General features: G+C 50.6%; 1 protein-coding gene across 3 annotated transcripts in view; it reads right to left on the reverse strand.

The window, feature by feature from the left end:
• CHD9 (chromodomain helicase DNA binding protein 9) overlaps positions 1–24,884 on the reverse strand; it is a 203,831-nt gene that overhangs the window by 133,408 nt on the left and 45,539 nt on the right. Inside the window, exon 1 of one of the 3 annotated variants that reach the window (XM_077288202.1) lies at positions 19,060–19,207. The exons of the other annotated variants lie outside the window; for them this stretch is intronic. The gene's annotated coding sequence lies outside the window, so the exon portion shown is untranslated. Of the gene's footprint in view, positions 1–19,059; positions 19,208–24,884 lie in introns of those variants that run through there. 3 annotated transcript variants of the gene reach the window in all.

Genomic DNA, 24,884 nt, shown 5'->3' on the forward strand with positions numbered 1-24,884 from the left:
GCACAGAGGCAGCTCTGTTATGTGGAGGTACAGAGGAAGCATTGTTATGTGGAGGAACAGAGAGAGCACTGTTATGTGTAGGCACAGAGGGAGCACTGTTACGTGGACGCACAGAGGGAGCACTGTTATGTGGAGGTACAGAGGGAGAACTGTTATGTGGAGGCACAGAGGCAGCTCTGTTATGTGGAGGTACAGAGGAAGCACTGTTATGAGGAGGCACAGAGGGAGCACTGTTATGTGGAGGCACAGAGGGAGCACTGTTATGAGGAGGCACAGAGGGAGCACTGTTATGAGGAGGCACAGAGAAAGCACTGTTATGTGGACGCACAGAGCGAGCACTGTTACGTGGACGAACAGACGGAGCACTCTCATGTGGAGGCACAGTGGGAGAATATTATGAGGAGGCACAGAAGGAGCACTGTTATGTGGAGGCACAGAGGGAACACTTATGTGGAGGCACAGAGGGAGCACTGCTATGTGGAGGCAAAGAGGGAGCACAGTTATGTGGAGGCACCGAGGGAGCACTGTTATGTGGAGGCACAGAGGGAGCACTGTTATGTGGAGGCACAGAGATAGCACTGCTATGTGGAGACACAGAGGGAGCACTGTTAGGTGGAGGCACAGAGGGAGCCCTGTTATGTGGAGGCACAGAGGGAGACTTATGTGGAGGCACAGAGGGAACACTGTTATGTGGAGGCACAGAGGGAGCACTGTTATGTGGAGGCACAGAGGGAGCACTGCTATGTGGAGGCAGAGAGGGAACACTTATGTGGAGGCACAGAGGGAGCACTGCTATGTGGAGGCACAGAGGTAACACTTATGTGGAGGCACAGAGGGAACACTTATGTGGAGGCACAGAGGGAGCACTGTTATGTGGAGGCACAGAGGGAGCACTGTTATGTGGAGGCACAGAGGGAGCACTGTTATGTGGAGGCACAGAGAGCACTGCTATGTGGAGGCAGAGAGGCAACAGTTATGTGGAGGCACAGAGGGAGCCCTGTTATGTGGAGGCACAGGGAGCACTGTTATGTGGAGGTACAGGGAGCACTGTTATGTGGAGGCACAGAAGGCGCACTGTTATGTGGAGGCACAGAGCGAGCACTGTTATGTGGAGGCACAGAAGGAGCACTTATGTGGAGGCACAGAGCGAGCACAGTTATGTGGAGGCACAGAGGGAGAACTGCTAAGTGGAGGCACAGAGGGAGCACTGTTATGTGGAGGCAGAGAGGGAACACTGTTATGTGGAGTGTTATGACCCCAATGGCAGAGGGTCTCAGAAGTAAATACCAAGTCTGCAAACACAAAAAACCAGCTCATAGGGCAGTGGTAACTGGGCTGACCATATATCTAATCCTAGCACCACAAATAGCAGCAGCCGGGGAACGTGCCTACGTTGGTTCTAGACGTCTCGCGCCAGCCGGAGAACTAACTAACCCTAGAAGGGAAAAGATAGACCTTTCTTGCCTCCAGAGAAAAGACCCCAAAAGTTGGATACAAGCCCCCAACAAATAATAACGGTGAGGCAAGAAGAAAAGACAAACGTAAGAATGAACTAGGTATTTAGCAAAGAGAGGCCCACTGACTAATAGCAGAATATAGTAAGATGACTTATACGGTCAGCAAAAACCCTATCAAAATTTCCACGCTGGATTTTCAAGAACCCCCGAACCGTCTAACGGCCCGGGGGGAGAATACCAGCCCCTAGAGCTTCCAGCAAAATCAGGAATCACATTTAGTACAAGCTGGACAAAACATAAGAGCAAAGCAATTAACCAAAAAACAAGGAAGCAGGACTTAGCTTAATTTTGCAGGAACCAGGACCAGCAGACAGGAGCAAACAGAAAGGACTGATTACAACTATGCCAGGCACCAGACTGAGGATTCAGGAAGTTCATATAGCAACACCCCTGGACTAACGACCCAGGTGGGTGCCAAACTGAGGAAAGACAATCCCAGAGTCATATCACTAGTGACCACAAGAGGGAGCCAAAAAAGTCTAATTCACAACAGTTGAGGCACAGAGGGAGCATTGTTATGTGGAGGCACAGAGAGAGCACTGTTATGTGTAGGCACAGAGGGAGAACTGCTATGTGGAGGCACAGAGGGAGCACTGTTATGTGGAGGCACAGAGGGAGCACTGTTATGTGGAGGCACAGAGGGAGCACTGTTATGCTGAGGCACAGAGGGAGCAGTGTTATGCGGAGGCACAGAGGGAGCAGTGTTATGTGGAGGCACAGAGGGAGCAGTGTTATGTGGAGGCACAGAGGGAGCACTGCTATGTGGAGGCACAGAGGGAGCACTGCTATGTGGAGGCACAGAGGGAGCACTGCTATGTGGAGGCACAGAGGGAGCACTGTTATGTGGAGGCACAGAGGGAGCACTGTTATGTGGAGGCACAGAGGGAGCACTGTTATGTGGAGGCACAGAGGGAGCACTGCTATGTGGAGGCACAGAGGGAGCACTGCTATGTGGAGGCACAGAGGGAGCACTGCTATGTGGAGGCACAGAGGGAGCACTGCTATGTGGAGGCACAGAGGGAACACTTATGTGGAGGCACAGAGGGAGCACTGTTATGTGGAGGCACAGAGGGAGCACTGCTATGTGGAGGCACAGAGGGAGACTTATGTGGAGGCACAGAGGGAGCACTGCTATGTGGAGGCACAGAGGGAGACTTATGTGGAGGCACAGAGGGAGCACTGTTATGTGGAGGCACAGAGGGATCACTGCTATGGGGAGGCAGAGAGGCAACAGTTATGTGGAGGCACAGAGGGAGCACTGTTATGTGGAGGCACAGAGGGAGACTTATGTGGAGGCACAGAGGGAGCACTGTTATGTGGGGGCACAGAGGGATCACTGCTATGTGGAGGCACAGAGGGATCACTGCTATGTGGAGGCACAGAGGGAAACTGTTATGTGGAGGAACTGAGGGAGCACTGTTATGCAGAAGCACAGAGGGAACACCGTTATGTAGAGGCACACAGGGGGCACTGTTATGTGGAGGCACAGAAGGAGCACTGTTATGTGGAGGAACAGCGGGAGCACTGTTATATGGAGGAACAGAGGGAGCACTGTTACGTGGACGCACAGAGGGAGCACTGTTATGTGGAGGTACAGAGGGAGCACTGTTATGTGGAGGCACAGAGGGAGCACTGTTATGTGGAGGTACAGAGGAAGCACTGTTATGAGGAGGCACAGAGGGAGCACTGTTATGTGGAGGCACAGAGGGAGCACTGTTAGGAGGCAAAGAGGGAGCACTGTTATGAGGAGGCACAGAGAAAGCACTGTTATGTGGACGCACAGAGGGAGCACTGTTACGTGGACGGACAGACGGAGCACTCTTATGTGGAGGCACAGTGGGAGAATATTATGAGGAGGCACAGAAGGAGCACTGTTATGTGGAGGCACACAGGGGGCACTGCTACGTGGAGGCACAGCGGGAGCACTGTTATGTGGACGCACAGAGGGAGCACTGTTACGTGGACGCACAGAGGGAGCTCTGTTATGTGCAGGTACAGAGGGAGCACTGTTATGAGGAGGTACAGAGGGAGCACTGTTATGTGGAGGCACAGAGGGAGCGCTGTTATGTAGAGGCACAGAGGGGGGACTGTTATGTGAGGGAAGAGAGGGAGCACTGTTATGTGGAGGAAGAGAGGGAGCACTATTATGTGGAGGCACAGAGGGAGCACTGTTATGTGGCGGCAGAGGGAGCACTGTTCTGTGGAGGCACAGAGGGAGCATTGTTATGTGGAGGCACAGAGGGAGCACTGTTATGTGGAGGCACAGAGGGAGCACTGTTATGTGGAGGTACAGAGGGAACACTTATGTGGAGGCACAGAGGGAGCCCTGTTACCAAGTGGAAGCACAATTACCATGTGGAGGGGGACAAAAGCTGCACGGTTATAGTAGTCACCCACTATTACAGGAGGGGGACACGACAGGTGGGTATTATTATTGTGTAGGGCACCCGGGGTCATTATTAATGCCTGTGTCACTCCGTGTGGATGTAGCAAAATGTGGTTTGCGTAGAGGTAACACAAAGTGGCGGCAGTTCTGGGAAACTGAAGCTAAAGATACCTGTATGTTACATCAAGCAAAGAAGACACAATTGGAAAGAGTCTTCATGACGGTCTGGGCCGTATACAGCAGACAGGGAACGTGAGGGACTACAATCAGAGTGAACCCCACCAGCGAGTGACGAGAATAATCTGCACTGAATATGTATAGAGATAGAGGTCGGCGGCACAGCTACTGGTATCTACCACTATGTGTGTGATACAAGCGGTTCCCTGAAAAATGCCCACAGGAAAATTGCCCACAGGAAAATTGCCCACATGAAAAATGCCCACAGGAAAATTGCCCACACGGAAAATTGCCCACACGGAAAATTCCCCACACGGAAATTTGCCCACACGGAAATTTGCCCACACGGAAAATTGCCCACATGGATAATTGCCAATGGCAGCATCACAAAGTTTCAGATCTATATTTGAGGTGAAAGGTGAGGGTGTTCACATGATGTGTGATCAACTTGTGATTTACAGCTGACCTAGTGCAAAACTGCAAACATGCTGAAGATCTGTGGTTTGTAGCAGTCTGTTACAGTATTATCAGCAATAGATAGATCTAGTCTGCTCTCATCTTTCACGGATTCTGCCTTACTCCTCCCACCGGCACAGAACAGCAGCACATGCAGAACCAGCAGCAGTGTGATCCAGAGGAGCCATCACTGCTATCAGTACCAACAAAAGAATCACTGTATTATCTGTGGAGTTACATGGGACTGCAGGTCAGATCTAATACATCATCATCTCAGTGGGTGCCCACCAAAAGCAGGGTGCTGCTGGCTGAGATAGATGGTCCTGGAAGCCCAGAAGGCACCGCAGAAAGGTGAGATTCTATCAGAGGAGCGGAAGTGCCATAGCAGCTCTGCTCTCCCATTGACTCAGGGGCAGTGAATCTGGGTCCTGCACTTCCTTCCCTGTCCACTTATGGCTACCAAGAGTGAGCGAACAGACCCTACGTAGTTATGTATCATACACATATACTGCAGGTGCAGGCAGGCATAGGATGGAAGGAAATGCAGAGTGGATTTGAATAAGGGTATGTAGGCCCAGACACACCACAATTTGAGAGGAATAAGGGTCTCTAGGCCCAGACACACCGCACTGAGAGTGGATTAAGGGTCTCTAGGCCCAGACACACCACAATGAGAGTGGAATAAGGGTCTCTAGGCCCAGACACACCGCACTGAGAGTGGATTAAGGGTCTCTAGGCCCAGACACACCACAATGAGAGTGGAATAAGGGTCTCTAGGCCCAGACACACTGCACTGAGAGTGGATTAAGGGTCTCTAGGCCCAGACACACCACACAGAGTGGAATAAGGGTCTCTAGGCCCAGACGCACCACACAGAGTGAAATAAGGGTCTCTAGGCCCAGACACACCACACAGAGTGGAATAAGGGTCTCTAGGCCCAGACGCACCACACAGAGTGGAATAAGGGTCTCTAGGCCCAGACGCACCACACTGGGAGTGGAATAAGGGTCTCTAGGTCCACACACACCGCACTGAGAGTGGAATAAGGGTCTCTAGGCCCACACACACCACACTGAGTGAAATAAGGGTCTCTAGACCCAGACACACCACAACGAGAGTGGAATAAGGGTCTCTAGGCCCAGACACACCACACTGAGAGTGGAATGATAACTCCTAAGAACAGAATCCATACTCCGGGACTAGGGATGAGTGAACCGAACCTGTAGAACCTGGAGAAATAAACTGGGCCCAGAGACCTTTGTTGAAATCCATTCTGCATTTTCTTCGCTGCCTGTGTTGTGCTGTATTGTATTTCAATGGAGCCCATGGAAGTCAAGGACAATCACCCAGCAGCTAATTATTTGCAGGTGTGCAATGATTGTTTAATAAACTTAAGTTATTGTTGTTATTAGAACTCCTTAGGGTACTTTCACACTAGCGTTTTTGGCAGCACGTCGCAATGCGTCGTTTAGGAGAAAAAACGCATCCTGCAAAGTTGTCTGCAGGATGCGTTTTTTTCCCCATAGACTAACATTACCGACGCATTGCGACGTATGGCCACACGTCGCAACCGTCGTGCGACGGTTGCGTCGTGTTTTGGCACACCGCCGCCACAAAAAACATTACATGTAATGTTTTTTTGTGCGTCAGGACCGCCATTTTCGACCGCGCATGCACGGCCGAAACTTCGCCCCCTCCTCCCCGTACCTTGCAATGGGGCAGCAGAAGCGTCTTAAGACTGCTTCCGCTGCCCACGTCGGGCATTTTTGTCACAGTATGCGTCGGTACGTAGGGCCGACGCAGCGCGACGGCCCCGTACCGACGCTAGTGTGAAAGCAGCCTTAATAAACTGTTTTTAATAAACTTGTCGGTAGTTTTTTATGTGGGCAATTTTCGCCGACATTCTTCTGTGCTGCAGAGCATCTCACCTATAATTCTATACTATTCTCTGTTCTGCAGAGCATCTCACGTATACCTGCATACTATCCCCCTGTCCTGCAGAGCATTTAACCTATAGAGATCTTTGCTATTCTCTGTGCTGCAGAGCTTCTCACCTATAATTCTATATTATTCTTCTGCCCTGCAGAGCATCTCACCTATAATTCTATATTATTCTTCTGCCCTGCAGAGCATCTCACGTATACCTGCATAATATCCCCGTCCTGCAGAGAATTTAACCTATATCGCTTCGCTATTCTCTGTCCTGCAGAGCATCTCACCTATAATTCTATATTATTCTTCTGCCCTGCAGAGCATCTCACGTATTCCTGCATAATATCCCCGTCCTGCAGAGAATTTAACCTACATCTCTTTGCTATTCTCTGTCCTGCAGAGCAGCGCACCTATAATTATATATTATTCTTCTGCCCTGCAGAGCATCTCGTGTATACATGCATATACTATCCTTCTGTCCTCCAGAGCATTTAACCCATAATTCAGCCTGTGGGCAATTTTCTGTGGGCATTCTTCACCTTGCACCTCAAATATCATGGATCTGAAACTTTGTGATGCTGCAATTGGCAATTTTCTGTTTGGCAATTTTCCGCGTGGGCAATTTTCCGTGTGGGCAATTTTCCGTGTGGGCAATTTTCCGTGTGGGCAATTTTCCGTGTGGGCAAATTTCCTGTGGGCATTTTTCCTGTGGGCATTTTTCCTGTGGGCATTTTTCTGGTCACCGATACAAGCATCAGCCTGCAAGTGACACCTCCACTATCTGTCCTCAGAGGGATATCACTGCGGGGTTACATAGGACTGCACGCTGCATTACTACATTTGCAGACAGGGAACAAGTATTTTTAATTTTGGTTAGCAATACTTTTATTTTATGAGTGATGAAAGGTCTCAAAATAAGCGCTGTGCAGAAAACTGGCCTGGTTTGCTACAAATATCTTGGCATGGCTCACTGCATGCTTCCTGGTTCCTCAATGCCCCTGAAGCCAGTGGACTAGTTATGCGATATATTGCTATATATCGCCTGTGCCTATTGCGGTGATGTTATCATATGAGATACGTCCACTTTCTCCCTCGCTATATAGTTTAGGCTCCGTTCACATTATTACAGTGTTCTGCTAATGTAGGGCAGAGACCCTGATTCCAGTGTTGATATTTACCAGGCTGCTTGCTTTAGGTTTCATAAAATCACAGTTTTATAAGCAACAGATTATCACTAGAGGACTAGTAAACCTTCTGCTAGGTAGTCCATCATATTCATGAGATCTATATAACCCTGTCGCCACCACTGTGCATTGTGCATAGGCAGAAAGCAGCCACTAAGTGATGGGGCGGGGTTATATAGAGCCCAGCATTTAGAGAACTGGTAGATCTGCAGTAGATACAATAGTGATTTTATCACATCTGCCGCAAGCAGCCCAGTAAGTGATACAGTTAGGTCCATATATATTTGGACAGAGACAACATTTTTCTAATTTTGGTTATAGACATTACCACAATGAATTTTAAACAAAACAATTCAGATGCAGTTGAAGTTCAGACTTTCAGCTTTCATTTGAGGGTATCCACAATAAAATTGGATGAAGGGTTTAGGAGTTTCAGCTCCTTAAAGGGAACCTGTCACCATGTTTTTGGAAGATGGGATAAAAATAGCGTTAAATAGGGGCAGAGGTGGGCGTTACATTAGTGTGTTTGTTATGCGTTTATTACCCACCTAAGTTGCCGAAATACCTTTGCAAAGTCTCCGTTTTCGCCTGTCAATCAGGCTAGTCTGCTCAGATGGGCGTTGTCTTCCCCCAGATTTTGCGTAGTTTTCCGTTGGTGGCGTAGTGGTGTGCGCATGCCCAAGGTCCCGAATCCTCTGCCAGGGGATTTCAAAGAGCGCGGTGTCCGTTATTGCATTGGTGATCGGTGGGCGCGGCCATCTTCCTTTGGCCGCGCGTGCGCAGAAGCGGCGCTCTGCTTGCCGCGGCGCTCTGCTGGCCGCGGCTTCAGGAAAATGGCCGCCGCGATATCCATCTGCGCACGCGCGGCATCCCGCGGCCATTTTCCTGATGCCGCGGCCAGCAGAGCGCCGCTTCTGCGCACGCGCGGCCAAAGGAAGATGGCCGCGCCCACCGATCACCAATGCAATAACGGACACCGCGCTCTTTGAAATCCCCTGGCAGAGGATTCGGGACCTTGGGCATGCGCACACCACTACGCCACCAACGGAAAACTACGCAAAATCTGGGGGAAGACAACGCCCATCTGACCAGACTAGCCTGATTGACAGGCGAAAACGGAGACTTTGCAAAGGTATTTCGGCAACTTAGGTGGGTAATAAACGCATAACAAACACTCTAATGTAACGCCCACCTCTGCCCCTATTTAACGCTATTTTTATCCCATCTTCCAAAAACGTGGTGACAGGTTCCCTTTAACATGTGCGACCCTGTTTTTAAAGGGATCAAAAGTAATTGGACAATTGACTCCAAGGCTATTTCATGAACAGGTGTGGGCAATCCCTTCGTTATGTCATTCTCAATTAAGCAGATAAAAGGCCTGGAGTTGATTTGAGGTGTGGTGCTTGCATTTGGAAGGTTTTGCTGTGAAGTAAACATGCAGTCAAAGGAGCTCTCCATGCAGGTGAAACAAGCCATCCTTAAGCTGCGAAAACAGAAAAAAACAAGCCGAGAAATTGCTACAATATTAGGAGTGGCAAAATCTACAGTTTGGTACATCCTGAGAGAGAAAGAAAGCACTGGTGAACTCATCAATGCAAAAAGACCTGGGTGCCCACGGAAGACAACAGTGGTGGAGGATAGAAGAATAATCTCCATGGTGAAGAGAAACCCCTTCACAACAGCCAACCAAGTGAACAACACTCTCCTGGAGGTCGGCGTATCAATATCCAAATCTACCATAAAGAGAAGACTGCATGAAAGGAAATACAGAGGGTTCACTGCACGGTGCAAGCTACTCATCAGCATCAAGAATAAAAAGGCTAGACTGGACTTTGCTAAAAAACATCTAAAAAAGCCAGCACAGTTCTGGAAGAACATTCTCTGGACAGATGAAACCAAGATCAACCTCTACCAGAATGATGGAAAGAGAAAAGTATGGCGAAGGAGTGGTACAGCTCATGATCCAAAGCATACCACATCATCTGTAAAACACGGCGGAGGCAGTGTGATGGCTTGGGCATGCATGGCTGCCAGTGGCACTGGGTCACTAGTGTTTATTGATGGTGTGACACAGGACAGAAGCAGCCGAATGAATTCTGAGGTATTCAGAACCATACTGTGTGCTCAGATCCAGCCAAATGCAGTCAAACTGATTGGTCGTCGTTTCATACTACAGATGGACAATGACCCAAAACATAAAGCCAAAGCAACTCAGGAGTTTATTAAAGCAAAGAAGTGGAATATTCTTGAATGGCCAAGTCAGTCACCTGATCTCAACCCAATTGAGCATGCATTTCACTTGTTATAGACTAAACTTCAGACAGAAAGGTCCATAAACAAACAGCAACTGAAAACCACTGCAGTGAAGGCCTGGCAGAGCATCAAAAAGGAGGAAACACAGCGTCTGGTGATGTCCATGAGTTCGAGACTTCAGGCAGTCATTGCCAACAGAGGGTTTTCAACCAAGTACTAGAAATGAACATTTTATTTAAAATTATTGAATCTGTCCAATTACTTTTGGTCCTTTTAAAAACAGGGTGGCACATGTTAAGGAGCTGAAACTCTTAAACCCTTCATCCAATTTTAATGTGGATATCCTCAAATGAAAGCTGAAAGTCTGAACTTCAACTGCATCTGAATTGTTTTGTTTAAAATTCATTGTGGTAATGTCTATAACCAAAACTAGAAAAATGTTGTCTCTGTCCAAATATATATGGACCTAACTGTACATTGCTGGAATCAGTGTCTCTGTCCCTACATCATGCTGCTCTCAGATGGGGTTATATAAACCTAATGGTAGATTCCCTTTGAAGGTTCCTTGCCACATGACGTACAATAACAAGCTAAACCAGACCCTCTATTCGCAGACACGTGTTTTGGGCTGTTTTCCCCTCAGCAATGCTAAGCAGGAGGTCTGATCTACCTCATTAAAGGGTTGATCTTGACTTTTAGGACTGCCACATCCAATAGGTGACGCTAGAGTGCAAGTCTTCTTCCTCAGAAGGAATTCCTCGCGGAGCACTGCATGGCCTAAAAGCCTCCTTACGCCAATTTGGCCACAAGGAGAAACAGGACCACTTAGATATAAAAAGCTAAAAAATAGTAAGAGACTGTCTAAGTCTGTGTGTGGAGGAAGCTGGAATAGCATGATTTGCGTAGTTCCAGCACTCCTGTGCAGGCAACATGGAGATAAATGATGTTTGCCTGCTGCCATTAGCCGGATTACCTCAGAGGAAGGAAGCTTCCGGAACTCAAGGCCAATGGCTTACCAGAAGGCTCACATTTGCTCTGTGTGGAGCATTTCTTCTAACAGGAAGGTGCTCCTTTCAGCTTCTTGTTACCACTTTTGATTTCTCATCAGTCAGTGTGTCATCCGTGTGCCTGTTTTCACGGTACGGATAAAGAAATAAGTGACTAATCTTCCCCTATCCCTTACAATACTAAGCACAGGCTGTACGCCACTGCCATCCCTGTGCTGTGCATGTTTTACCCGGACCCATAGACCTGTACTGGCCCTTGTCATCCGTGAAAAAAAAACTGCTAGCACAGATACGTGGAACACTGACATGTGAATGAGGCCTACGGCATGGCTGACACACTTAACAGCTCTATAGACGGTGTCGGTAAGACCCGCCAAACTACACCCTCACTGGGGTTCGGTGACGCAAACACATGGCTTTGGCACTCTGCCAAGTTACAGACCCCTTGGTTATTCGGGTGGCACTTCTTCAGAACCCCAAATGTTAAAGCAGATTTTTCCCATTGAAGCAAATATGCGTGCACTGCTGAAAGGTTGGGGTCTGTTGACACTGACATCATGGCTTCCATCAGACCAGGAGCCCTGCTGAATATAACATGCTTGCTGCACCATTAGTGTGGATGGATCCTACTGACTTGTAATCACTCAAGTCATCATTTTGTATGGTTAACACTAGTGCTGAAAACTGGCGCACATTACACTGTACGGTGCACTATGTGGGGCCATTATACTGTACGGTGCACTATGTGGGGCCATTATACTGTATGGTGCACTATGTGGGGCCATTATACTGTACGGTGCACTATGTGGAGCCATTATACTGTACGGTGCACTATGTGGAGCCATTATACTGCACGGTGCACTATGTGGAGCCATTATACTGGACGGTGCTCTATGTGGAGCCATTATACTGCATGGTGCACTATGTGGGGCCATTATACTGTATGGTGCACTATGTGGAGGCATTATACTGCACGGTGCACTATGTGGAGCCATTATACTGCATGGTGCACTATGTGGAGCCATTATACTGTACGGTGCTCTATGTGGAGCCATTATACTGCATGGTGCACTATGTGGGGCCATTATACTGTATGGTGCACTATGTGGAGGCATTATACTGCACGGTGCACTATGTGGAGCCATTGTACTGTACGGCGCACTATGTGGAGCCATTATACTGTATGGTGCACTATCTGGAGCCATTATACTATATGGTGCACTATCAGGAGCCATTATACTGTATGGTACACTATCTGGAGCCATTATACTGTATGATACACTATCTGGAGCCATTATACTGTATGGTGCACTATGTGGAGCCATTATTCTGTATGGTGCACTATGTGGAGCCATTATTCTGTATGGTGCACTATGTGGAGCCATTACACTGTATGGAGCACTATGTGGAGCCATTATACTGTATGGTGCACTATGTGGGGCCCATTGTATATAGGGGACTATATGGGGAACCTAGGGGGTACAATGGGACAAAAATTACTTTGCAAGGGCAGCAAAGTTATGAGATATGCTGTTCCGTGACGCTGCTGAATATTTTATTCGGGAGTTGGGAGGTCAGGGTGCGGTGGGGGGAAATGAGAACTTCTGCTATGGGGCCCCATGATTTCTATGTACGCCTCAGATGATACCACCCAGAGCTGTGTGTCTAATGCCCAATACATTACACCACTGTTTCCATAGAAATGGTCGCAGCCGGGTCACACTATTACACCACTGCTCCCATAGAAGTGGATGGAACAGGGTCACACATTGCACCACTGCTCCCACAGAAGTGACACCACTGCTCCCTTAGAATTGGATGGAGCTGGGTCACACTATTACACCACTGCTCCCATAGAAGTGGATGGAACACAGTCACACATTACACCACTGCTCCCATAGAAGTGGATGGAGCGGGGTCACACATGCAAAAAGTGCCATTTCGCTTTTAAGTGCAGGATTTGCAGCTCTGTCCTAAAAAATATATACACTGAAAGAAAACACTGCATCAAAACTGCACCAAAAAGTGAACAAGAACATAAAAAATGCAGCAAAAACGCAATAATCAGAGCAGATTGCTATTGCATATTTTCGTGGGGACAGTTGCAGAAAAAACAAAGGGGAAAAAGCAGAGTTTTCACACGTGGGAACATGGCCTGCTGACATTTCCTATTTTCTACAGGTCACTTGTCAGCTTTCCTGGGTGCACTGGGACCCGGACCTGAGGGTCACATGTGTCACGCCATAACAATGTCACGCTAGGCCATCTAATCAAAGGAGACGAAGGGATGTTGTCAGGATATTGTAAGTCGTCGGACTCGGATTACTGATGAAAACTTTACAATCCGCACTTTTGTGACAATTCAAGGTGTTGCCAGGACACGAAAATAACAACAGAGCCACTTTAGTCAATGCACGGTGTCCGGAATTGCAGCTCAATCCTATGCACTGGAATAGAGCATTGGTCATTGGTGTCTCAGATAGAACCGCCCACGAGGAACTGTTGAAAACAAAACAATTGAAAACTACAACATTCAAATGAAAATATTCACCATCTGTCACCCGCCTGCAACTGCCACCATCAGAAATGTCTTTAATTAGAGCGGTTTAACCGTCAATAGCGCCAGTGGCATCTAAGCAAAGGGGCAAGGTGTCCAAGGCTCGTTATGGCTGCCAGGGTCCTAGTGAAGGACACCTTCAGTCTCCTATGAAGCCATGACTCCATTCTATAGTAAAAATAGTATGTTAAAGGGGTATTCTCATCCCCAAGATCCCATCCTAATATGTATTAGGTGTAATAATATTAAGGAATATCTCCAATTATAAATGTAGTATAGTTCTTCTTATTCGCTATGTCACTTACCCCATGTGCAGGGCATTGTAGTAGCTTAGGTATCCATGGTTACAACCACTAACAGCTATCTGTCTAAGCTACTGCAATGCCCTGCATATGGGGTAAGCGACATAGGAAATCAGAAGAACTATACTACATTTGTAATTGGACATATTTTTAATATTATTACTGTTACACCTACTAGTTATCGGGATAGGGTCTTGGAGGCGAGAATACCTCTTTTAAGGCTCTTGTAAAACGGAGAAGAAAAAACTAAAGTGAAAAGATGAAAAAAAGGTGTGTAATCATGTTCCATCATAATAGTTAATATATATCAGACCACAAGAACCATATAAGCCATTTCAGGAGACAGGTACATTTTTAAAACCAAAATGTTCTAAAAATGAGTGAATATCAATACCAACGGTTCCCTTTAATCCAAACTGTGTCCGTGTTGTCCACAGTCACCAAGCAGACGGGTGGTGAGGGAAAGCCATTGGGTGGATGCCGGACAATACACAATGTCTGGTGGGATCAGAGAGGCTTTGGGAGGATAGTCAATCAGTCACCCTGCTCTTATCAGCCCTCTGATCGTGGTGCTAAGTGGGAATGTTTTTAGCTTTTCCGCACGGAGCTGTGACAGCACATGTTACATAAGGACCGCTTACGGTGCAGGCGGCCGAGGTCACAACTACGGAGAATGGAATGCTCCACTTTGGAGAGAAGTGGGGATATGCTCAATGTACAAGGTCAAGAGTCTGGTGATGTATGGAGCGTTAGGATATAGTAAGTGGGACAGACCCTGGGATTAGGGCTTATTCTGGGCTCCAGGACTCTGGAGTCAGAGTCGGAGCCCATTTTGGTGGAGTCGGAGTCATGGAAACTGAGGAGTCGGAGGTTTGGCTTAGGCTGTGGAGTCGCAGTCATGGAGTCTGAGCCCATTTTGGTGGAGTTGGTGTCATGGAAATTGAGGAGTCGGAGGTTTGGCTTAGGCTGTGGAGTCGCAGTCATGGAGTCGGAGCCCATTTTGGTGGAGTTGGTGTCATGGAAATTGAGGAGTCGGAGGTTTGGCTTAGGCTGTGGAGTCGCAGTCGTGGAGTCGGAGCCCATTTTGGTGGAGTTGGTGTCATGGAAATTGAGGAGTCGGAGGTTTGGCTTAGGCTGTGGAGTCGCAGTCGTGGAGTCGGAGCCAATTTTGGTGAAGTCGGTGTCATGGAAATTGAGGAGTCGGAGGTTTGGCTTAGGCTGTAGAGTCGGAGTCAGGGCCCATTTTGGTGGCGTCGGAGTCATGGAAATTGAGGAGTCGGAGGTTTGGCTTAGGCTGTGGAATCGGAGTCGGAGCCCATTTTGGTGGAGTCGGAGTCATGGAAACTGAGGAGTCGGAGGTTTGGCTTAGGTTGTGGAGTCGGAGTCGTGGAGTCGGAGCCCATTTTGGTGGAGTCGGTGTCACAGAAATTGGGGAGTCGGAGGTTTGGCTTACCGACTCCACAGCCCTGCTGGGCTCACACAACAAAAATTTACAGCTGCATTTTTCCTCATTCCTCGGCACAAACATGGTGCAAAGAAGAAGTTCAAGTCCCTGATCTTTAATTATCAAAAGCGAATCAATGACTCCATATTACATTTCAACGTGGAGGAACGGGTAACATTCGGATGACCCACAGACAATGATTACGGAAAGACCCTTGACCATTTCTTGCATTCATTGATTAGCTGTGCATGGATCTCTTCAGCATCAGATCGCGTCATGATCGTGGAATCAGTTTTCAATAAATACTGTGTGTTCAGATTAGACATTTCTGCCTCCAGCATCTTCCCCATAACCCCTGGTGCTCATGGTTCATATGAATTCTCCATTGATTCCTACCCGGAGATAGATCAGGACCTGCTCTTGATATCGTACATGTGCTTACAATAGGGAGCTACTGTTTATAGGGGTCCGAGACAAAGAGGGGTCTATCACAGACGCTTCCATTGTAGTGAAGCTCCACTATTTTCTTGAAAGTATTTTCATATGACATTAGTGCTCACCGCCGCTTGTATTTCCCTTAGTCTCTGACTCTATTTTGCTCCCACACTTAATAATTTCCGAAATGCCCTTTCCCACTTCAAAAACTTCTCTCGTGCTGCACCAGTTATCTAGAGTGCGCTACCCAAGGCAACTGCATTCCAGAAGTTGTCTGGGCTCATGATATCAATGACTTATACTGTGAGTAATTCTCCTTCATGACCGAATCGGCCATGTCCCTGCCTTTCACTGATAAGAGACGTTTAACACGCACGACATGAATTGCGTCATTGATCCCGCCCATCAGCACCCCAGTCACGTGATTGCGGGGCGCCGATGGGTTGTGCGTCCGTGTGAAAAACTGGCAGACGTGTCTGTTTTTTATCAGCAGCGCAGGTTGCAAAACGTTCTGCGCACATGCACACTGCTCACACATGGATGACATTCGTGTGTCATCAGTGTGACACGTGCCGGCACCTGGGAAAAAGCGGTACAGTTCATACTGTTCCCAGGCGCTGGGTGCTGAAGACATATCTGATTATTGTTGGCTGGTCTGGCTGGCTGAGATAAGCGCAACCAGGCGACAATGATGAGAGTTGTATTCAGCACCCGCTGTGTACATCGAATGAAAAATTTAAAATATAAATAAAACAATTGGCGTGGACTCCGGTGTAATTTTAATAACCAGAAGAGGGAAAACCCACGGCTGGGGGTTGATGTTAGTAATATGGGAAAGGGAACAATATCCCAAAAGGTTCCCAGGCTATTAATAACAGCTAACAGCTGTTTGCTTAGTGTTTACTGGTTAATGACGTAGTGTCCCCCTATAAATTCTAACCAGCAAAGGCTAAACAGACAGCTGTGGACTGAAATTAATTAGCCAGGGAAGGGGCTATGGATTTTGGCCCCCTCCCGGGCTACAAACATCAGCCCTCAGCTGCACCAGAAATGGTGCATCCATAAGATGCACCAAATCTGGCACTTAGCTTCACTCTTCCCACTTGCCCTAGTGTGGTGACAAGTAGGTTAATAGGGTTGTGGCTGATGTCAGCAGACCTAATAAATAGGTAAAAGAGGGTGGGGAGCGTTTATTTCAAATAAATGAGCCTGTGTTTTTTAATTAAAGGACTTTATTCCGGAAGTGTATTTTTTACAATATAACTATGGGGTTAATAATGGGGGTGTCTTATAGATGCCTCTCCATTACTAACCTCTGGGCTTCATGTCAGCTGCCATAAAACAGCTGTCACAAACCCCAACCCTATTACCCTACCTGCCACCGCACCAGGGCAAGTGGAATGAGCGAGGCTAAGTGCCACATTTGGCGCATCTTATTGATGCACAATTTTTTGGGAAGCTGAGGGCTGATGTTATTAGCCTGGGAGGGGGGCCAATATCTATGGCCTCTTCCCAGGCTACTAATATCAGCCTGCAGCTGTCTGGTTAGCCTTCCCTGAGATTACAATTTATAGGGGGACCCTACGTCATTTTTTTTTTGGTGTAAACTAAGCAGCAAAGGCTAACCACACAGCCATGAGCTGTTATTATTAACCGGGGAATATTTTGGGCTAATAGCCCCTTTCCCAGATTACTAATATATCAGCCCCCAGCCATGGGCTTTCCCTCGGCTGGTTATGAAAATTACAAGGGAGCCCACACTAAAGCAAGTAAAGCAGCCTAAAGACACCCCCTCAGAGAATCCTGTCAGCTCCATTGCCTTGGTAAAGGCAAAAAAAAAAAAACACTAAATAAAAAGGACCATATCTCAGGCACTATGTGACGGATTTATAAACAGTATAACGGAATACTCCGGGGAGCAGCAGAAATACTCTATGAACCATCAAAGGTCACTTCTGATTTGGTGACAGGTCCTCTCTAAAGCCCTGAATGGACCTGCAGCCTTCTTCTATCTAAGAGAGAAGCAGTTCAGTTCGTGGCCACTACCCAATATAAGGATATGACAGTTGAAGAGTTCAGCGGTGGCTCTCCCCTGAGCGTGGTGGAGACCAGCAGCGGCTCTCATGCGCATGAGGGAGTTTGTGGAAGCTCTCCCATGCATGCAGCGGCGTCTAGCAGAGGCTCTCTCCTGCGCGTGGAGGCGTCCAGCGGTGGCTCTCACCTGTGCACAGAGGAGAGCGGCAGCGACTCTCCCCTGCGCACAGAGGAGTCCGGTGGCGACTCTCCCCTGCGTATGGAGGTGTCTGGTGGCGACTCTCCCCTGCGCACAGAGCAGTCCGGTGGCGACTCTCCCCTGCGCATGGAGGTGTCCGGCGGCGACTCTGCCCTGCGCATGGAGGTGTTCGGCGGTGGCGACTCTCCCCTGCGCATGGAGGAGTCCGGCGGCGACTCTGCCCTGCGCATGGAGGTGTTCGGCGGTGGCGACTCTCCCCTGCGCATGGAGGAGTCCGGCAGCGGCTCTCCCCTGTGCGCAGAGAATCAGGAGGTAGCTGTCGGCTGAACCATCATTTGGCTGACAGCAATCTAGGGTGTATGGGGGGTTAATTATTGTTCAGTAATATTCATGTCCCAGGGATCTCCATTGACTTGACAGCTTTTATGTGGAGTCTCTCTGGCCCTTGCGATCTCATATGGTCAATATTAAACCAATGGTGAATACCGCGTGAGCGCACATAGATTCCACCGCCATTATCCGCCCATGTAGATAATGATGGCAGAGGAGACCCAGAAGTGCCTTATAACCGGCTCCTATCACAGTAAATGGCTGCACCCAGATGAGGGTGCCGGTAATGAAATCTGGCTTAGTGGTTGTGCCGGTAATGTGACTAGTATAGGAATAATACCGAGATGACGGCGTACAAAGGCTCGGCGGGCTGCAAACTTAACCACTTCACTACCAGCAGAAGACAACAACAAAGAAACAGGTTGAGTCACAATGAGATATGTATGAAACCGTGCGGAGCAGGTAGGGGCTCCATAAATAAATAATCAGAGTAATGAAGAAGATGCCCGGACCCCCAGAGACCTCCCCTTATTACTCACTTTACACCGGAAAGGTCTGGCAGCTATGGATTTTCTTTTTTTATTACCGATTAGGAAATGTGAGGATTATTAACCTGTTCCCAGCCAGAAAGCACTTTCACCAAAGCGTTGGAGAAGAAGAATGGAGTCTCAGATGTAGCAGAGCTGAATTTGTCTGACGATGCCGTCCTATGTGATACATGCCACATGACAAACTAGCCTCTGCTGCATCGGCCAGGCACCATACACACAGAGGACGCAGACAGCCTTTTCTGCTATTTTGTCCCGAGGCCTTTTATGGCTGCGCCAGTGCAAAGATCCAACTTACAGCTGTGAGCGGAGGGGATGAGGCATGGCCACTGCATCTCGTGTTACCCCAGCTGGCCCTGGATGGGGGGAACCGCTTTATTATGCCCCTGACTCTTCTTCCTGTTCACCCTTCACCCTGAGATCGGCCCAGGCCAATAAGCAGCGAGCGTGCTGGTGTGTGGGGAGCCTCCAACTTTCAGTAATAGCTTCCTGCAGTCTGTCCCCCTCCCTGTGCACAGCGTAATAACTGGGATCATGTTACATGGCCGCCTGACAGGCCCTGCCAGCAGTCGTTGGGGAGGAGGAGGAGATCAGGCTCACACGGAAGTACTGCAACTTGGTGGTGGCCTGCTGCCTGCTCTACAACTTCACAAGCAGCGTGTACGGGCAGGGGCAGCGCAGAGCAGGGGCAGCGGAGCACACAGGCAGCAGAGGGGCAGGGGCAGCAGAGCACAGGGGCAGCAGAGCGCGGGGGCAGCAGAGGGGCAATGGAGCCACAGGGGCAGCGGAGGGGCAATGGAGCCACAGGGGCAGGGGCAATGGAGCCACAGGGGCAGCGGAGGGGCAATGGAGCCACAGGGGCAGCGGAGGGGCAATGGAGCCACAGGGGCAGCGGAGGGGGCAGGGGCAATGGAGCCACAGGGGCAGCGGAGGGGGCAGGGGCAATGGAGCCACAGGAGCAGCGGAGGGGGCAGGGGCAATGGAGCCACAGGGGCAGCGGAGGGGGCAGGGGCAATGGAGCCACAGGGGCAGCGGAGGGGGCAGGGGCAATGGAGCCACAGGAGCAGCGGAGGGGGCAGGGGCAATGGAGCCACAGGGGCAGCGGAGGGGCAATGGAGCCACAGGGGCAGCGGAGGGGGCAGGGGCAATGGAGCCACAGGAGCAGCGGAGGGGGCAGGGGCAGCGGAGGGGCAATGGAGCCACAGGGGCAGCGGAGGGGCAATGGAGCCACAAGGGCAGTGGAGGGGGCAGGGGCAATGGAGCCACAGGAGCAGCGGAGGGGGCAGGGGCAGCGGAGGGGCAATGGAGCCACAGGGGTAGCGGAGGGGCAATGGAGCCACAGGGGCAGCGAAGGGGCAATGGAGCCACAGGGGCAGCGGAGGGGCAGGGGCAGCGGAGGGGCAATGGAGCCACAGGGCAGCGGAGGGGCAATGGAGCCACAGGAGCAGCGGAGGGGCAGGGGCAGCAGAGGGGCAATGGAGCCACAGGGGCAGCGGAGCGCAGTGGAGGTGCAGGGACAGCAGTGGTGCAGGGGCAGTGGAGTGCAGGGACAGCAGAGGGACAGTGGAGTGCAGGGGCAGTGGAGTGCAGGGACAGCAGAGGGACAGTGGAGTGCAGGGGCAGTGGAATGCAGAGACAGCAGAGGGACAGTGGAGTGCAGGGGCAGTGGAGTGCAGAGACAGCAGAGGGACAGTGGAGTGCAGGGACAGTGGAGTGCAGGGACAGCAGAGGGACAGTGGAGTGCAGAGACAGCAGAGGGACAGTGGAGTGCAGGGACAGTGGAGTGCAGGGACAGCAGAGGGACAGTGGAGTGCAGGGACAGCAGAGGGACAGTGGAGTGCAGGGACAGTGGAGTGCAGAGACAGCAGAGGGACAGTGGAGTGCAGGGGCAGTGGAGTGCAGAGACAGCAGAGGTGGAGTGAAGGGACAGTGGAGTGCAGGGACAGCAGAGGGACAGTGGAGTGCAGGGACAGTGGAGTGCAGGGACAGTGGAGTGCAGGGACAGTGGAGTGCAGGGACAGTGGAGTGCAGGGACAGTGGAGTGCAGAGACAGCAGAGGGACAGTGGAGTGCAGGGACAGTGGAGTGCAGAGACAGCAGAGGGACAGTGGAGTGCAGGGACAGTGGAGTGCAGGGACAGCAGAGGGACAGTGGAGTGCAGGGACAGTGGAGTGCAGGGACAGCAGAGGGACAGTGGAGTGCAGGGACAGTGGAGTGCAGAGACAGCAGAGGGACAGTGGAGTGCAGGGACAGTGGAGTGCAGGGACAGCAGAGGGACAGTGGAGTGCAGGGACAGTGGAGTGCAGAGACAGCAGAGGGACAGTGGAGTGCAGGGGCAGTGGAGTGCAGAGACAGCAGAGGTGGAGTGAAGGGACAGTGGAGTGCAGGGACAGCAGAGGGACAGTGGAGTGCAGGGACAGTGGAGTGCAGGGACAGTGGAGTGCAGAGACAGCAGAGGGACAGTGGAGTGCAGGGACAGTGGAGTGCAGAGACAGCAGAGGGACAGTGGAGTGCAGGGACAGCAGAGGGACAGTGGAGTGCAGGGACAGTGGAGTGCAGAGACAGCAGAGGTGGAGTGAAGGGACAGTGGAGTGCAGGGACAGCAGAGGGACAGTGGAGTGCAGGGACAGTGGAGTGCAGGGACAGTGGAGTGCAGGGACAGTGGAGTGCAGGGACAGCAGTGGAGTGCAGGGACAGCAGTGGAGTGCAGAGACAGCAGAGGTGGAGTGAAGGAACAGTGGAGTGCAGGGACAGTGGAGTGCAGGGACAGCAGTGGAGTGCAGGGGCAGTGGAGTGCAGAGACAGCAGAGGTGCAGATGCAGTGGAGTGCAGGGACAGCATAGGTGCAGTGGAGTGAAGGGACAGGAGAGGTGCAGGGGCAGTGGAGTGCAGAGACAGCAGTGGTGCAGATGCAGTGCAGTGCAGGGACAGCATAGGTGCAGTGGAGTGCAGGGACAGCAGAGGTGCAGGGGCAACAGAGCCGCAGGGGCAGGAGAGTTGTATGTGCCATTTACCTATTTGGGAAGGCGTTGACTGTGCAGTGAGCTAACCTGCAGTCCTATGTAAAACCACAGACACATATTATATCACCATGAGCTGTGCCGGATGGAAGCTGAGCTCTGCTATATCTGTGTGTAGCGCGTGGTCATGCAGCTTCTGAGTACAGTGCTTTACAGGGTGGGTCCCATGGGCCTTATTGGAGGCAAAATAAAAACTAAAGAAGACTTTGACGCAGATTTTCTGTACGTCTGGTGAAATCTGCAGTATGGATTGTACATTTGCAGCTGAGGACAATTTACAATGCAGATTTTCTATGTGACTGTGAAATTTCATTCATTATTCTGCCACCAAAAATCATTGCCTGGAATGGCTGATAACAGAGAACTAAATCCAGCAATACTGAAACAAATCCATTTACTGATCGCTGAAGATCCAACCATCGGATCGCCACCAATCCCAAGAACTGGGCTCTGCACAGCCCCATCTAAGTGGAGTGGAGGGGAAACATGGGCTGTGCGCTTCATTCATTGTCTATGGAAGTGTCGGAGATAGCGATGTGCAGTCCCACAGACCGTGAATGGCGCAGTGTTGTGCTCGCTCAACCTCCACTCCATTCTCCAGATTAATCGGGATTACACTGAGTAAATTAAAGAGAAGGGATCATTTAAAGAGGATGTCCGGCTTTTGGGTAAAAGTCTGCAGTCACTCTATGTGACTGATTCTCTGATAACGGCGCCAGGAGCGGAAAGTCATATGACCACAAGTAAGCCATCTGCATATTTCAAACCACATTCCGACTAGACATGTCCGGCCTCACTCAATACAGTTGCATGGAACAAGGCTGTGCACGTCTAGTTGGCATGTGACCACATGTATGCATATTATATACTCACGGTCATGCACCCGCTGCTCCCACTGCTGGAACCAGAGAATCGTGAGCGCTGCGAGGATTTACAAGTCGGCAGTCACATAGGGTGACTACACACTCGCTTGCACCTCAAGGCCGGACAACCCTTTTAAACACTTGTCAGAAATACTTTAAGAGAGTCCATTACCCCCAAACTGCAAATTCAGTTACTTAAACATCTAAGTTGAGCACTGAGCCCCTATAAACATCATACCAGTAATACACATGTTAGTGTTATAGATACAGATAAATATAAATTTACTTTTAATTCATATGAAAGGAGGGAGCTTCGGGCCCCCTTGGCGTGTCCCATGTCTGGGTGAACTGTTACCTACTCCAATTGCTTATGCAGCACAGTCCCTCACCTGTAGTAACAGCACTGGCTTTCTCACAGCAAACACCTCTCAACCTCACATGTCTAATCCCACACATGAGCTCCGACACTGGAGGAGCTTAGTGGTGTGCTCCCAACGTCAGGCCAGGTGCGCAGTCAGTGTGGGTACCGGGGCACAGTCAGTGTGGGCATCGAGGAGCAGTCAGTGTGGGTACCGGGGCACAGTCAGTGTGGGAACCGAGGAGCAGTCAGTGTGGGAACCGAGGAGCAGTCAGTGTGGGAACCGAGGAGCAGTCAGTGTGGGAACCGAGGAGCAGTCAGTGTGGGAACCGAGGAGCAGTCAGTGTGGGAACCGAGGAGCAGTCAGTGTGAGAACCAAGAAGCAGTCAGTGTGGGTACCGGGGCACAGTCAGTGTGGGAACCGAGGAGCAGTCAGTGTGGGTACTGAGGAGCAGTCAGTGTGGGTACCGAGGAGCAGTCAGTGTGGGAACCAAGGAGCAGTCAGTGTGGGAACCAAGGAGCAGTCAGTGTGGGAACCGAGGAGCAGTCAGTGTGGGAACCGAGGAGCAGTCAGTGTGGGTACCAAGGAGCAGTCAGTGTGGGTACCGGGGCACAGTCAGTGTGGGAACCGAGGAGCAGTCAGTGTGGGTACTGAGGAGCAGTCAGTGTGGGTACCGAGGAGCAGTCAGTGTGGGAACCGAGGAGCAGTCAGTGTGGGAACCGAGGAGCAGTCAGTGTGGGAACCGAGGAGCAGTCAGTGTGGGAATCGAGGAGCAGTCAGTGTGGGTACCGAGGAGCAGTCAGTGTGGGTACCGGGGCACAGTCAGTGTGGGAACCGAGGAGCAGTCAGTGTGGGAACCGAGGAGCAGTCAGTGTGGGAACCGAGGAGCAGTCAGTGTGAGAACCGAGGAGCAGTCAGTGTGGGAACCGAGGAGCAGTCAGTGTGGGAACCGAGGAGCAGTCAGTGTGGGAACCGAGGAGCAGTCAGTGTGGGAACCGAGGAGCAGTCAGTGTGGGAACCGAGGAGCAGTCAGTGTGGGAACCGAGGAGCAGTCAGTGTGGGAACCGAGGAGCAGTCAGTGTGAGAACCAAGAAGCAGTCAGTGTGGGTACCGGGGCACAGTCAGTGTGGGAACCGAGGAGCAGTCAGTGTGGGTACCGAGGAGCAGTCAGTGTGGGTACCGAGGAGCAGTCAGTGTGGGAACCAAGGAGCAGTCAGTGTGGGAACCGAGGAGCAGTCAGTGTGGGAACCGAGGAGCAGTCAGTGTGGGAACCGAGGAGCAGTCAGTGTGGGTACCAAGGAGCAGTCAGTGTGGGTACCGGGGCACAGTCAGTGTGAGAACCGAGGAGCAGTCAGTGTGGGAACCGAGGAGCAGTCAGTGTGGGAACCGAGGAGCAGTCAGTGTGGGTACCAAGGAGCAGTCAGTGTGGGTACCAAGGAGCAGTCAGTGTGGGTACCGGGGCACAGTCAGTGTGGGAACCGAGTAGCAGTCAGTGTGGGTACTGAGGAGCAGTTAGTGTGGGTACCGAGGAACAGTCAGTGTGGGCATCGGGGTGCAGTCAGTGTGGGTACCAAGGAGCAGTCAGTGTGGGTACCGATTCATAGTCAGTGTGGGTACCAGTGTGCAGTCAGTGCAGGTACCAGTGCACAGTCAGTGTGGGTACCGGCGCCCAGTGAGAGTGGGTACCGGGACACAGTCAGTGTGGGTACCGGCATGCAGTTAGTGTGCGTACCAATGCCCAGAAAGAGTCGGTACCGGGGGGCAGTCAGTGTGGGTACCGGTGCAGTCAGTGTGGGTACCGGCACGCAGTCAGTGCGGGTACCGGCGCACAGTCATTGTGGGTACTGGGTAACAGTCAGTGTGCGTACCGGTGCAGTCAGTG

The sequence above is a fragment of the Ranitomeya variabilis genome, chromosome 2 (genome assembly GCF_051348905.1).
Source record: "Ranitomeya variabilis isolate aRanVar5 chromosome 2, aRanVar5.hap1, whole genome shotgun sequence".
Lineage (NCBI taxonomy): Eukaryota > Metazoa > Chordata > Amphibia > Anura > Dendrobatidae > Ranitomeya > Ranitomeya variabilis.